Source organism: Nicotiana tabacum, chromosome 7 (assembly GCF_000715075.1).
Source record: "Nicotiana tabacum cultivar K326 chromosome 7, ASM71507v2, whole genome shotgun sequence".
In the NCBI taxonomy this organism is placed as follows: Eukaryota; Viridiplantae; Streptophyta; class Magnoliopsida; order Solanales; family Solanaceae; genus Nicotiana; species Nicotiana tabacum.
The window spans coordinates 97,029,160-97,044,060 of record NC_134086.1 but is presented as its reverse complement, the minus strand read 5'-3'; positions in this window follow the sequence as shown (position 1 = coordinate 97,044,060).

Below are 14,901 nucleotides of genomic sequence, written 5' to 3'. Positions count from 1 at the left end.
GTTTTCATATTGATCCTAGGTGATTTTAAGTCTTCCAAAGTGATTCTAGAGCCGAGAAGCCCGAATTGATTGCTAGTTTTGCTTCCTTGTTCTTGTGGCTGTTTTGGAGCATTCTTCAAGTTAAGTAACCACAAATTTCATATTTTTCTTGTTGTTTAAGGTAATAATCAGTCCTTCCTTCATATATTAGATTTTCAAGGCGAAATACAAGTGTTTACACACACCAACTTGAACACAAATGTTGATTCAAGAAGAGAATACAACTCATATAGTGTTGTGGTGTGATTGAGGGTTGTTGTGAGCTACAATAGATGGGGATTTCAAGTTGTATATACTTCCAAAGGTAATTATATCATGTTCTTGGTTGTGCTTAAGGTTATCTTGATGTAGATTAAGTTAAATGGATGGACTAGACATGAACTAGAGAATAAAGTTGCTAATTGAGGATAGTTGGATTTGTGGATTATTTTCTTTATTATAAATATATGGTGTAATGCTGGAATCATTGATGAATGACTTAATTATCATGTTAATGATACTTTTAAGCTAAATTAAGAAGTCTATAAGTGGTGATATAGGGTATACGTGATCCAATCAGAGTTTGCCGCTCATCGTGAAGTAGTTGTGACTTGTTGTTGTTATATGGTGTCTTGTTATTGATACTTATATGTTGCCGGATTGTTCTAGTTGTTGTTTTTGGTATATGGTATTTGAGGAGGCACTTTTTATAGGGGAGATGCTGCCGAAATTACGTTAATAAGCTGCTAGCTTAAGTTACTGATATAGCCTTTACTCAACACTGATTTTGAATCTCCTTCTGCTATGGTAGATTGAGTTGAATTGTTTGAATAATTGCTTGGAAAGTATTAAGGACTCAAGGGGGTCAAGGTATGTTAAGGCTATCAATATTCCCTTTTAGCATGATCCTTATGATACAAACGAAACGAGCAAACACGGAACTTTCACAAATGACGTTATTCTTAGAATTACTAGGGGTGCCTAAGTTCTTGATTTCCCATGTGTCCTATTATTATATCATCTGTTCATGGGTCTCAGAAAATATGTATGTTGATAAAGTTTATTTTATGATATTAACCGAAGGCATATTGATCTTATGATACCCTGAGTGATCTTATTGACTTACTTCTCATGCATTGCATTCATTTATACATGTATATTGATCCATGACCAGATGACATTATATACGCGTATATTATATATATATGGGGTATGAGAAATGGTTATGGCATTATATACGCAACCACCATCTTATCAGTTGGTATACGTTGATGATTTCGCCCAGAGAGGTCGAGATGATATGATAAGATGCCCTCGGAGGCTTGACGATGTTATGTACGCATATACCTATGCATGATATGACATTTATACGATACGCATGAAATTATGAATGTTTCATGATTCACAGAGCTATTCAAACTTACAGGTTGAGTCCTTTTACTTCATGTTTCTTTCATGTCTTTTATATACTATTTTTCATGCCTTACATACTCGGTACTTTATTTGTACTGACGTATTTTTTGCCCGGGGACGCTGCGTTTCATGCTCGCAGGTCCTGATAGATAGGTTGGCAGTCCTCCTAGTAGGCTATCAGCTCAGCGGAAGGTGTTAGAGCACTCCACTTGCTCCAGAGTTGTCTATTTGATTAGTATTCTTAGGACATGTATTGATTGGTATGACGGGGCCCTCTCCCGGCCTTTATGATGTTTATGTAATCTTAGAGGCTTGTGGACATATGTCATGTATATGGATGATTGTATAGCCTTGTCGGCCTATGTTTTGTGTGTACAAATGATCATTTCGATCTTATAGGTATGTATGTCACATGTATACGTTTGTATACTATATTGGGTCATCCTAGGTTGAGTATTCTCTTATGTTTAATTCTGGTTATCTCATGACGGCCTTTCAGGCTTATTTACCCATGATTGTACGATAATAAGGATATGTTACATTAGTACTCGATTGAGTTAGGCACTAGGTGATCGTCGTAGCCCTTCGGTTTGGGTCGTGGCATTAAAGTTGTTGCACTGCAGGCGCAACAGTGCAACAATCACTTTGAAGCATGTTATGTACCAATACGTGCTTGTATAATCTTAGTGACCTCACTTATATATTATCAACATGAAGCAATGAATACACACGCTCGCAAACCCTACAACATTATTTTCTCTCAAGTGTGCAACCGCCTTTATTTACTCCAAGGCTTGAAGAACAAAGAAGCAACAGAACAAATGAGCAGATCCAAGCACTGAGTTCATCATGTGTCCTTAGTATTATTGTACCTTTGTTAATTTTATTCACTTGTAATTCCTACTCATCTTAGTAAGAAGCATCTCGTAGAATATCTTTGTAAACCATAAGCCTTGTGTCTGTGTTTGACTAGAGTTCATCCAAGTGGTGAGCTTTGTAATAATAGAGTTATTACAAAGAGACTTGCAATAGAGTTATTGCAAGTAGGTGAAGGATTAAGAGTTTAATTCCTAGGTTACAATAGGTTGTAATTTAAAGTTGCTCGATTAGTGAAGTTGAAATCCTACGAGCGTGAGCTGAGAGTTTTCCACGTAAAATACTAATGTGTTATTTACTTACCGTTGTGTGTGTGTGCTCTGTGAGAACTGATAGAGAATCAAGTTCTCTATACAATTTGGTGGACTCTTAGTTTACATCAATTGGTATCAGAGTAGGTTCTTTCTATAAGGCTAACACCTTTTAAGGATCTACATGGCTGCTCCACCAAATTTTGAAGAAGGTCAATCAACCTACAAACCACCAAGATTCAATGGACAATACTATAGTTAGTGGAAGACAAGAATACATGATTTTATCATTCTGAAAATTTGGAGATTTGGAATGTCATTTGTGATGGACCCTTCGTCCCTATGAAGACCATTGGCAATACAGCAGTGACAATCCCAAAAATAAAGAAGGAATACAATGATGCCGATCGCAAAGCTATCGAGAAAAACTTCCGAGCAAAGAAGTTCCTTGTTTGTGGTATTAGACCAGACAAGTACAACAAAATCTCATCTTGTCAATTTTCCAAGTATATTTGGAAGGATCTCGAAACCGCACATGAAGGAAACTCTCAAGTCAAGTAGTCAAAGATCAACATGCTCACTGTTGAGTATGATCTCTTCAAAATAAAGGATGATGAGTCCATTCAGGACATGCATACTCGCTTCACTTCCATCATCAATGAGCTCCATCTTCTAGGGATGATCATTCCAAGGAACAAATTGGTCAGGAAAATACTTAGTATGTTAACTGGTTCTTGGGAGAGTGACGAGTTAGTATGTTAACTGGTTCTTGGGAGAGTGACGAGCTTGAAATACACACTTAAATATGCTCGCTAGTCGAATATAGTAATTTATAATATCGTATCCACATGGATTGGAATTAAATAGTATTATCATAATTTGTAGCTAGATTTGCTATCCAAGATAATCAACAATGGAGATTTATGTGATTTAAACTTGATAGAATATAAGGGTCCACCAAACTCTATTGAGAACCAGGTTCTCTATTAGGTTCAACAGTACACACACACAGTAGTAAATAAATGACAAGAGGAATTTCACATGGAAAATTCCCAACTCAACGGGATTAAAAACCACGACCTACCCTTGTAGGATTTCAACTGCACTACTGAGCAACTTTTAGATTACAACCTATGCAACCTAGGAATTAACGTCTTAATCCCTCACTAACTTGTAACATACCTATTATAAGCCACTTTGTAATAAATCTATTACAAAGACTTTACAACATGACTAACTCTAGCCAAGACTCAAACACACAGGTTTAAGGTTTACAGAAGAGTTCCTACAGAATGCTTCTAAACAAGCTAAGTAGGAAATACAAATAAAGAACTATTACAAAGTTACAACTCAACTAAGGACATAAAATGACTTGATATAGGAACTGGTCTGTAGTTGCTTTGTTCTTTATTCTTGAAGCACTTGAAACTTTCTTGCTGGATAGTCACATGAGAAGCTTGAGTAAAATCTCTAAGTGTTCAAGTGAATGTGTTTTACCTCCCTTGGTGTTAATAATACATGTATGACCTCACATAAAATGATGTAAGCAAGGTAGGTAAAAAGCCTTCCACAGAAAGTTGACTGTTGCACTGTTCTTGTACAAATGCGTGTGCAGGCAGCAACTTTACAGCTGGAGAGTTGACTTCGTACAGTCTCATCGGGAATTGGTAGGGACGTATTCCCTCAGTTGTTCCTTCCACTCTGAGGAGTTGAATCATATCCCAACCTGGAACCTTGTGATCTTAAGGTCTTGTATATATGAAACAAGTTCCTTATTTGGTTCTGGTTAGTAAGTTTGTTGGATAATCAAAACATAAAGTAAAATACATATGACCAAAGTACTTGTAACCTATCAATTTTTTCCTTTTTGATGATCACAAACTCATTATTAAAAATCCCAGAAAGAGCCATATAGAACCAGACTGCGAACTAGAAAGACCTTAAGTTTCCCCCTGAATCTTTGCATCCCCCTTAATTAGTACCTGAACCTCTGTGAGTTCCCCCTGAATCTGTTACCTGGGCTTCTGTGAGTTCCCAGTTTCCCCCTGAATCTATCCTTTCCCCTTGAATCTGTTACATGAACCTCTGTGAGTTCCTAATTCCCCTGAATCTGTATTTCTCCCCCTTCAGATTATTATTCAATTATGCTCTTTATTATTCAATTGAATCCTTCCCCTTTTGGCATCATAAAAAGCACAGAACAAGTATGTAGCATAAAGAAGTCTAGCATAGTTAACTCATGCCACTTGTGTGCACACAATATGATAGAAAATAGAAATAAAAGAGCAGCATAAACAACAAAAAGGAAACCACTTGCATTAACCAAATTTGGACTTTTACAGGTGGGAGCAAAATCATTGTTATCATCCATAGTTTAAAACAAACAAAAAAATTGCCAGAAACAAAGAAAAACATCACCAAAAACAACTTAAAAAGATGGACATTGGAAACTGGACATTGAGGGGACAATCTTTAGGGGACACTAGAGGAAGGGGGCTTAGAAGAGGAAGCAAGGGGTTGGAGGACAAGATCCATGTGAGCATTCGTGGACATTTGCTCATTGAGCAGTCTTTCTTTCAGATCCTCCACTTGTTTCCTAATCTCAGCATTCTCCTTTGTTAGGTGTGCAACTTCTGAGCTATGAGAACTACTAGAACCATGTGCCTGTTGTAATTGACTGAGCTGACTCTCAAGAATTGCATTCCTAGCTTTCAACTTCCGGATCTCCTCTATGGCGTTATTCTGAGCATTTATTAGTTGAGAGATAGTGGAAGTTCTTCCAACTCCTCCGGCTTTGTCAATACACTCACACTCCTCAAGAGTAGTTTTGGAAAAGGATTGCTTTTTAGTGCCCACTTTGGCCTGTCCCAGAGGTACTTTAAAGGACTCAAAGACCTTTGTGATAAGAAAACCATAAGGTAGTCCAGGATTTCCATCCTTAAGATTTTCTACCTTCTGCATATGCTCAATCATTATGCCAAGCAAATTGATGGTGGTAAAATTATCCAAGGCTTCCACAAGGAATATGTCAGCTTTGGATGCAACAAATCTTCTCTCAGCGCGGGGAAGAAACACTTTGTTAACCATCTCAAAAAGCAATTGATATACTGGAATAAGTGCCTTCTTATGCACCTGTTCCCCATATTGTATTGCCTTGTCCTTGACAATGGCATTTCTGAAGTTTGATATGCAGGCACCCTGAACAGACGACAGTACTTCGGTAGGAACACCCAGAATTGACCCCAATAAGGCGGAGTGCATCACTATGTCCACCCCATTTATCAACACACAAATTTGATCACCCTCTATTGTGAAGAGGCTGGAATAGAAACTCGGTACCTCCTCCTCATACACTTTGGGAACCTCATTTGTAAACAAATTTATCTATTGTTGAGAATCACAAATTTCCACCAATTGTCTCATCCCAGCAAGTTCTAGAATGTTAGAGGCAAATGTGCAGCCCCATAGTACTTTCTGATTTTTTAACTTCCTTTTCACAGTACTGAGAGACTCACTAACTTTTGCTTTCTTGATGGAACCAGGTTCCTCATCATCGTCCAATTTTCTTTTTACTGACTTGCGAAAAGACTTTCCCTTCTCCACTGACTTTTTATGCATATCTTCAGCAGATTTTTCCACTTCTTCATCATCAGACTTGTCACCACTCTCTTTCACTATCTTGTCACAAGAACTTTTCACCAACATTTCATTGGAAGCAGTATCATCACTCTTGAAATTACTTTCAGCATTTGTAGAAGTGTGCCTTATAGATTGAGAGTAAGAGTGCTTCTGCTTCAAGGACTTGTGAATTAAGGAACTAGGTTCCTCTTCTGCTTCCTCATCAACATTTACCATAGGGACGACCTTTTCATGCACAACTCTTCCATCCTTTACCAGCCTTCTCTTTCTTTTGCTCCTTTGACTCTTCTTGAGAGCAGACTCTAGAGACTCCTTTTGCTGCAACCGAGTAATGGGTCGCTTAGGGATTGACTCTGGAGTTGCAACTAGCTTACTCCTAGCCCTGATAAAACTAGCATATTACAAGTCATTTGTGTCTTCCTCACTATCAGAATTCATCTCAGCCAACACCATATTCAGAGGCTGAGCATAGAAGTGGGGAGAAAGAGCATGATCAACACTTGGGACCCCAGTAATGCCATCTTGACTCGGTTGTTCAAATGGAACAAGTGCTCCGCAGTCTTCTGTAGCATGAGTCTTTTCCTCCTAAGACTCAAACCCTCCTCCACCTTCCTCTATAACAACCCCTTCTGAAGCAATGAAAAACATATTTTCTATTCCCTCATTTTCTTGTGTTTCATGGATATTTCAAGAGAAAGAGGAGTGATACCTGTAAAATAGCAGCTTGTCATGGTTGTCCCAGTCTTTTCATGACCAATCATTGGATTTCACTTGAGTGCCCATTCATGGAGAGAGTTGATGTTTCCTAAACAAGGTTCCCTTGTTTACCCTGTTTACTCTATTTGACCGGTGAGACTTTCTCAGATAAGGAACATAATCGGAGTGGGTAGGAGAGGGAGTGGAGTGTGGGGGAGACTCTGCTTTAAGGTTTTGACTACTGATTGTGTCAGGGAAGGAGTTTGCCACTGGAATGCTGACTGGTATGGACTCAATCACAATATTGTCAGGTACACTGGAGGTTTCTTGATTTTCAGACATAATGAGATTTGTTTACTGTGAAAATGGTAACAATAATTAAATTTGTAAATGGAATTCTAAAAATATGTGACCTATTCTCAAGCTAATTGTTAGAGCAGATGATGCTAAGAACATGAAGTTTAACGATGAGGTGCAAGCTAAAATGAGGCAGTAATCAAATCGAAGGGGCCTGTTGCCCAGATGCAGAATCGGTCGATACGGACCTCGGGGTCGAGATTCGAGTCGAGCTCAAGATATCGGGGGCAGCCGGGAATGGGATAACAATTAAGGATACGATTAAGTAGGGCTCTTTACGACCGATATTGAGAAATATAGTGAAGAACAAGTAAGAGAATGATAGATATTAAAGTGACCTCGGGCCAGTGAGAACGAGCAAGTTAGAAAGAAAAGAGAGAGAGATATTATTGCATTTGTGAAGAAATGGAGCAACATCAGCCCTTTACAAGGTAGGGTGAGTCCCCTTTATATATGAGGGAGGACTCGGCTACAAGTATGTGGAGATTAATTACAAAGTATGGAGATAGGATGGCTTGACGTGATGCCTCAACATAGGCTCTGGATAGGCCGGCCCTGTAAGACTTAGCCGTGTGCCTTGGGAGCTTCTCCCTCTGTCCTGGCTTCAGTCTCCATTTTCTCTGAGTCGGGTTTCGGCGAGCCCCGAGGTTGGGAACTCGGTCGTGGCCTCCCGGGGGGTCCCGAGGGATGCTTCTGAAATGACTTGACAACGAGAAATCAAGTCTTCTGATTTTGCCGCGTACAGATAGTCTCCGCATTTTCCATAACAAAGTGATAGAAATGATTGTGACACTTGACTCTTCGAGCTTCTTTTGGCGACGCCATATCAATGATGCAACTCCTGGCGTGAGCTTTGTGGTAACCGGACACCTACCGACTCGTGCTTTTCGACCTCGTTCATTGCACTCCTGATTCTTTCTTCCTATGGTGAAGGTACCGCCGTCGGTTCGGTTTTCCATGGATGCATTGACTGCGGCCGTCAGTCAATCTTCCAAAGCCTAGATGATCGTGTCGTAACCCCCTATAAATGGGGGTGCCTTGGCTTTGCTTTTCCTATCCCAGTGCCTCCGTTGACTTGCTTGCCTATTTCTTCTTATCATCTTCTTTCACCCTTGAACATCATGCTAGGGGCTCATGGCCTCAAGGCCGTTTGACGGAGGTTCCTTAGACCGTGTCGTGGCCTTCTACCGGGGCTTCCCTTCGTCGAGCATAACCATGTTGTCCCGCTACTGATGTGGCCGTTAACATGTTCATTGTGGCTGGTATTACTGGCCCGAGGTGATGATGGACGGGGAGTTAGTTTCCCCATCATGTAGACAGTCATTCGGATTATGCACCGCTGCTCACCTTCATACCCCGACTCGACGTTGTGCTCTGCTCCAAGTTGGGGGCTTGCACGACTAGACATTCCAAGGAGTTGATTCTAAGTAGCCGTGCAAGCGGGACTGAGGATTATTCGGTCTACTATCTCTCCAAGCTTCCCTTGGCCAAAGAGGGTCCTCAAGCTTCGGAGAGCTACAACGTTTTTTCATCCCTCCCTGCCACTCACCTTGTCCCTTGGGGATATCAGTGTGGAAGGTTGGGATGAAACTTCCAAGGGTGCGCGTCCGGAGGCACCTGTTGCGGACCTTCGAAGATGGACCGATCTTCGAGCTTTCACTTTGCGTGTGCATCCCTTTGTCTATTCCTTTAGGCGTAGAGATCCTCCGTAGGATTTTGTCATTGTATGTAATGTCCCCTCGAGGGCTATTGTACATAGATCTTTTATGAATATGAATATACTCCATTGACTTCTGCTTTCGATCTTTGTTTTGTTTCTGTATGCTCTCATGTCCTTTGAGGCCCTTTGAGTGCCTTCCTTTATTTGTTGATCGTCGATATCTGACTTGGGCGCGGGCTTCTTTCCGCTCTTCTACTGGTCGACATGGCTCTCTATTGAACCCATCGTCGTACTTCAGACTAATCCCAGATTGATACTTCGGACCAATCCCAGATTGATCTGATTGGCCCGGGATACCGAGGTCCTCCGAGTTGTATGGAGACAATGCGTCGAATTTCGGATCCTTCAGGAATGTTATCCTGAACGAAGGTCAGCTTCGGGTACCCAGGGGTCCTTTTTGATCTTGATGTAGATAACCTTTTTTTAAAGCGTATAGGATAGACTTCTGCTGAGGAGTTGCCTATACTCAGGCGCTGCTTCGGACCCTCATGGAGCTTTAGCGATCGGAGCTTCCTGTGTTTATTCCTCTTTTTAGAAAGAGGGAATCACAAGACCAGGTACTTGCCTTGCATCGAGTGATGGCGTTGAAAGCTTTCCGAAGTCCAACTTCTCCTTGGCGGGGATCCTCGGGGTAGAGCGCTATCTCGGGATTGGACATAATACGGACAATTTCTCGAACTTTGGCTTCTCGTCGAAGGATGTTTTCGGGATTGGGTATGACCCCGTCGATCTGTATCGAGGCTGTAGGTTTCTTGGGCTCACTCTGGGTAGGCGAGTCATCGCTGCTTCTTGCATATATGTGGGGCGGCTTCGGCTTCTTCGCAAGACCTCACTATTTTAGATAGCTACCCTTCTGCTTTGGCATAGGGTTCTCCATTTCTTCAGGCGCAAAAAACATTGGCGCACGTCCTTGCTCTGATCTGTTAGTTTTACCACAATCATGGTGAGCACTTCGGGGCCGGCCCGTCAGGAAGTAGGGAGTGCTGCTCCTGGCGCTCAGGATCCACTAGGGTTTGTTCCGAAGACTGTTTCTACGATAAAAGAGGAACATCTGGAGATGGTGAGGAGATACTGCGGGTGGAGTGAGGGGATAACACTGCAAGTGCTTTCCCCAGATGAGAGTATTACGGACTCCACTGATGGATTCTTGAGCATATACCTATACCCTTTCGCATTTGGCCCCCCTGATAGGGTTGTGCTTGATTTTTGCTTAAAGTATCGGGTTACTCTGGCGCAGATACATCCGTTATTTTGGTGAGTGGTGCTGATGATGAGGTTCTTTGCGGAGAAGGCTGGGCTCGAATTCACGTTTGATCACCTCGTTAGGCTATACCAGCCCTTTCATCATCGAGGCCTGCTAACTCTGAGGTGCCGTTTATCCACGCCCTTTGTTGTTGATGATGAAGAAGATGGGGATCGAGAGTGGGCCAGTTGGATTATTCGGGTCCGGACGACTGACATCATCCCTACGGGGCTTTTGTCATTTCCCAAAGGGTGGAATCATGCACGTGCGTGGGGCGTTTGGTGTCACACCTCACTTTTTACGGGAGTTTTTTCCAACTTAAAGTGACAATCGAAACGGGATCATTTTATTAAAAATTCAGAGTCGCCACTTGGGATAATTTATGGTGTCCCAAGTCACCGGTTTAGAATCCCGAATCGAGGAAAAGATTGACTCTGTTTTACAGTCCGCGAACTTAGAAATCCAGGTAAGGAATTCTGTTAACCCGGGAGAAGGTGTTAGGCATTCCCGAGTTCCGTAGTTCTAGCACGGTCGCTCAACTGTTATAATTGGCCTATTATCTGATTTTAATACATGTTTTAGCATATGATACATTTTTAACTTATTAGCCGCTTTTAATTAATTTTAGGAAGATTCAACGTTATCTGAAACACATCTTGAACCACGCCACATGAAATGCACCCGCGGTCCACGACACATTTTATTTAACGTTATTGAGATTTGGATTTGGGTCACATGAAATGCACACCCGAGTTTAGGAAGGTAAATTATTAACTAGCACGCCTAAAGCAAACCACGCATTGAATTATTTTCCTAATCTTTGAGATTGTTATAAGGCCAAATTTATGAACAAGATATTATTGGGGCCAAGGGCTAGCTAACATGATCTATTACTTGGCCTAGATTCTTTATAGTTCAAGACACACCTTATGCCCATTCTTATTCCTTGTCAAGAAAGAAACAACTTCAATTTTCATCTACCCAATTAAAAGTATTTATTCAAGAACCCAAGACTACATGCATCACAATCAAAATAAAAAAAAAAGAAAAAAAAACTAATTAAAACAATTTAAAGGAAAACTAGGACATGCTACTCAAACAACGTGGAATCACAAATCAACCAACACGCGCACCAAGCTATTATAACACAAGAAAATGATAATGAAAATTGAAAAATTGACCTTTTGTTGATGCACAAAGCTGAAAATTGCAAGTCAGTCGGGCTAAACAAAGCAACAACCTCGATGGAACCGTGAATTAAGCGCAAACGGACTCAATTTAGCGCAAACGGACTCAATTTAGCACAAGGAATAATTGACTACATTATCGAGCTGGGGTTTTATTGTTGTTTGAATCGCCACATTGCTGAGAATCTTTTCCTGAACAGCAAGGTTTGAGACCCTTTTGTTTTCTTGGGCAAGACCATAAACCGTGAGAGGAAATATTTCTGAACGAAAGTCGAATATCCATTGGTATATCTCCACTGTAATTAGCGGCGAAATGGATTGGCCGTCAATAAGATAGTGGTTTAACCAATATTAGCACCGGAATGTAAGTTCTTCAATGTCGACTCTAATCTGTGCAACAATTTAAAACACTAAAAAGCAAGGTAAGGATATCCAAGAACCAATCAGCAAATTCACAAATAATTCATCATCTAATTATGTAAAAATAAAAGTAGAGGAAAATCTATTGAAACTTTACAATTAACACAAATTTAACTCCTTCAGCATCGTTTACCACTTTCCTTATCTTCTTTACTAGTGATTTCAAGACTTTATTGTCTCTCCTTGATTTAGCTGCTTGTTTGAGAAAAGCATTGAAATCATTCACATCTCGTAGTAAATTTTCAACTTTACTTTTTATTCCAATAATCAAGTCAGCATTGTAGATTAACAATTACATCAAGTTTTCTACTAAGAATTTCATTGCTACATCTACCATGGCTGAAGCAACAAATTCCGTTGAGCAGAATATAATTGCCACTAAAATGGGAGCTGCCGTTCTTTTTTGTGTAGTCTAGGTCTAGGAATTAAAAAACTTCGGGTAAAGTTTCTATAATTGGATATTTTATATGGAAGTGGGAAGGGATGATGACCATTGGATTTGAAGGAAATAGATGACTATGATTAAATCTTGCACTTAAATGGGCTAATGGGTTGAGAAGAATGAGCTAAGGGTAATTGGGGTGGACCATGTCTTTTTGTGTCTCAATTTTGGGCTAAGAAGACTCCAAAATTATTATTCAAAACCATAGCTAAATTCCTTTAATATAAAATAACTATACTACATGATGCAAAAACAAATTCTAATTAATTAAACTAAACTATATTAAAACATGAAACTATTATATATTTTTTGTATTTTTCAAGATTATATAAAGATAAAAATAAGGTACTATTTTTGTATTTTTTTTACTTTATGAAAGGTACATAAAATAAAATATTTTTGTAATTTTTATTTTCTTGTAATAAAATAAAGTAAAAGAGTCAAAATTAGTTGAAATAGCGATATTAAACCTAAATTAAATATTTACATGCTAAAGTATAAAAAATCTTGGGGAGGGTCAAAAATCACATGTCTACATCTGGCGCTTTTTTAGATTTTGCCTATAGCGAAAATTAGTTGAGTAATAATGTTGTCTCCCTTGTTGCAGCAACTTCGTGGATGCCGGGCGAAGTCCTTGACCTACCCGACTGGGTCCGGAGTTTGGTGACCATTCGACCTGCGACGAGCGCAGGTGGCGAGCTGTATTTCGTACCAGATGGGGAGTGAAATACCAAGGTATGTGCGTATGTTGCCTTTGCCTTGGCCTTTGTATAGTTGAGGTAACATTTTCCCCTTTCATTTGTACTAGATTCGCCGTTTACAGATATCAGGCGGTTCCTTGGGATGAGGTAGTGCTCTTCCGAAGAGGGGAAGGAGTCGTCGGCCTTCGAGCCGAGGGACGATGGCGATAAGGGGGATTGGCACCCGCGGGGTGATGGAGCTTTTAGTGGCGCTGGGCAGGCCCGTATCTTCGAGGAGAGGGCATCGTCCGAGCCTGATGTTCCCGGAGTATCAGATTCCCGGGCGACGGTTCCTCCGAGTGAATATGCTTTGCCCAAGGTTGGTTCTCTTGGGGCCGGAGAGGCATGATCAACATGAGTATGTTCTGACTTTGAGGAAGTCCGTCGGCTTCTCTTTGAGGTGAGTTTAGGTGTGTTTTTTCCTGCATGTCGCGCCCTCCTCTCTTCATTGAGTTTTCCTTGTGCAGGCTTATGATAGGCTTATGTCTGAGCTGCTCCGTCAAGGGGCCAGGCTCCAAAAAATCCTGAATGAGGGCGAGTCCCTTAGGCTCCTTAGCGAGGAGAAGGAGGCTGAGTTGGTGCATTGGCACTATGAGGTGTATCAGAGCTCAAACTATGAGAGCTATTTGATGGATCAGGTAACTTCCTATATTACGTGTTTCACTCCTTTCTAACCTTAAGGCTAACCCCTTTTGTTATATCAGCTGTAGAAAAAGGCGGAGGCCTTGGAGTACCTCAAAGGCGACGTCAACCACGTCAGAGTTGCTTGTGGGGAGCTAAGGGCTCAAGTGCAGGCTCGAGCTTTGGAGGAGATAAGTGCCTCAGCCAAGGTCCCTGCCTTCGAGGTCCAACTCTGCGTGACTCGTGACAACGCCAAAGTTAAAGCGGATATGATTGGGAAACTTGAATCTGATCTCTCGAAGGTCAGAACTGAGATAATCGATGCCCAGGCTAAAGCGACATTAAGCCGAACCAAGGCTGATCAGGAGATGGCGATTCGTATGAAAGATGTTGCTGATGCCCAAGCTGAGCTGAAGCGAGCCCTCGATCGGGAGAAGAGGATCGAGGAATATGTTCGTTGTAGATCCCGAAGAGAGGTACTCGAGGAGGTCGATGCAAGGGGCTTCGTCCTCTCGAAGGAATTGGCTCGAGCAAGGGCGGACGAGCGTGATGCTCGGTCACTTCTCGCTGACGTCGCGGAGGGCGAATTTGACAAGCTGTAGACCTTTAGTGTGGAGTGTAGATTTCGTCGTTTTGTCGCTTTGTTTTTGATATATGTAGAGCATGCATGTAGATGGAGAATGCGCCTTTTTCGTGCATGTAATATATAGGAAGAAACTTGAAGCTTTATTTCTTCTGTACCTCTCTTCTATTATTGCTTTCGACCGGGCAGGCTGGTTTTGGTATTTGGCGGGATCCTCGTAGGTCCGGAACTGATCGGACAGACCCAGGGGCTCTTGAGTGTAATCCTTGACGTGAGCAGTTCCTGGGGCCTCCGTGCTTGGCCCGACTGTTTAGGCTTAGTTTCCTAGTTGGGCTTCGACTCGAGCCTTCTTGCCCTTGAATCGTTTATGCCCGTGCGGGCAGGTAGTAATTGTTCTTATTTCTTGCCCTTGTGCATTTGCCGTTTCGACTATTTTGGGTCCAGTCTCCGAGTCGCATCGTGACTCGAGCTTCCATTGAGCCTCAAGCTTTTTCCTGCCCGCATGGGCGGATGATGATGGCCTTTTGTGCTTCGAGTCGAAGTGACCTTACAGGCGCGTGGCCCAGAGACTCGCTCGGTTGGCAATAGTGGCATTTATGCCGTGCTCTAAGGCATATTGCAGTTTAACTATTTCGGGTCCAATCTCCGAGTCGCGTTGCGACTTGAGCTTTAATTGACCCTCAAGTACCTTTTGG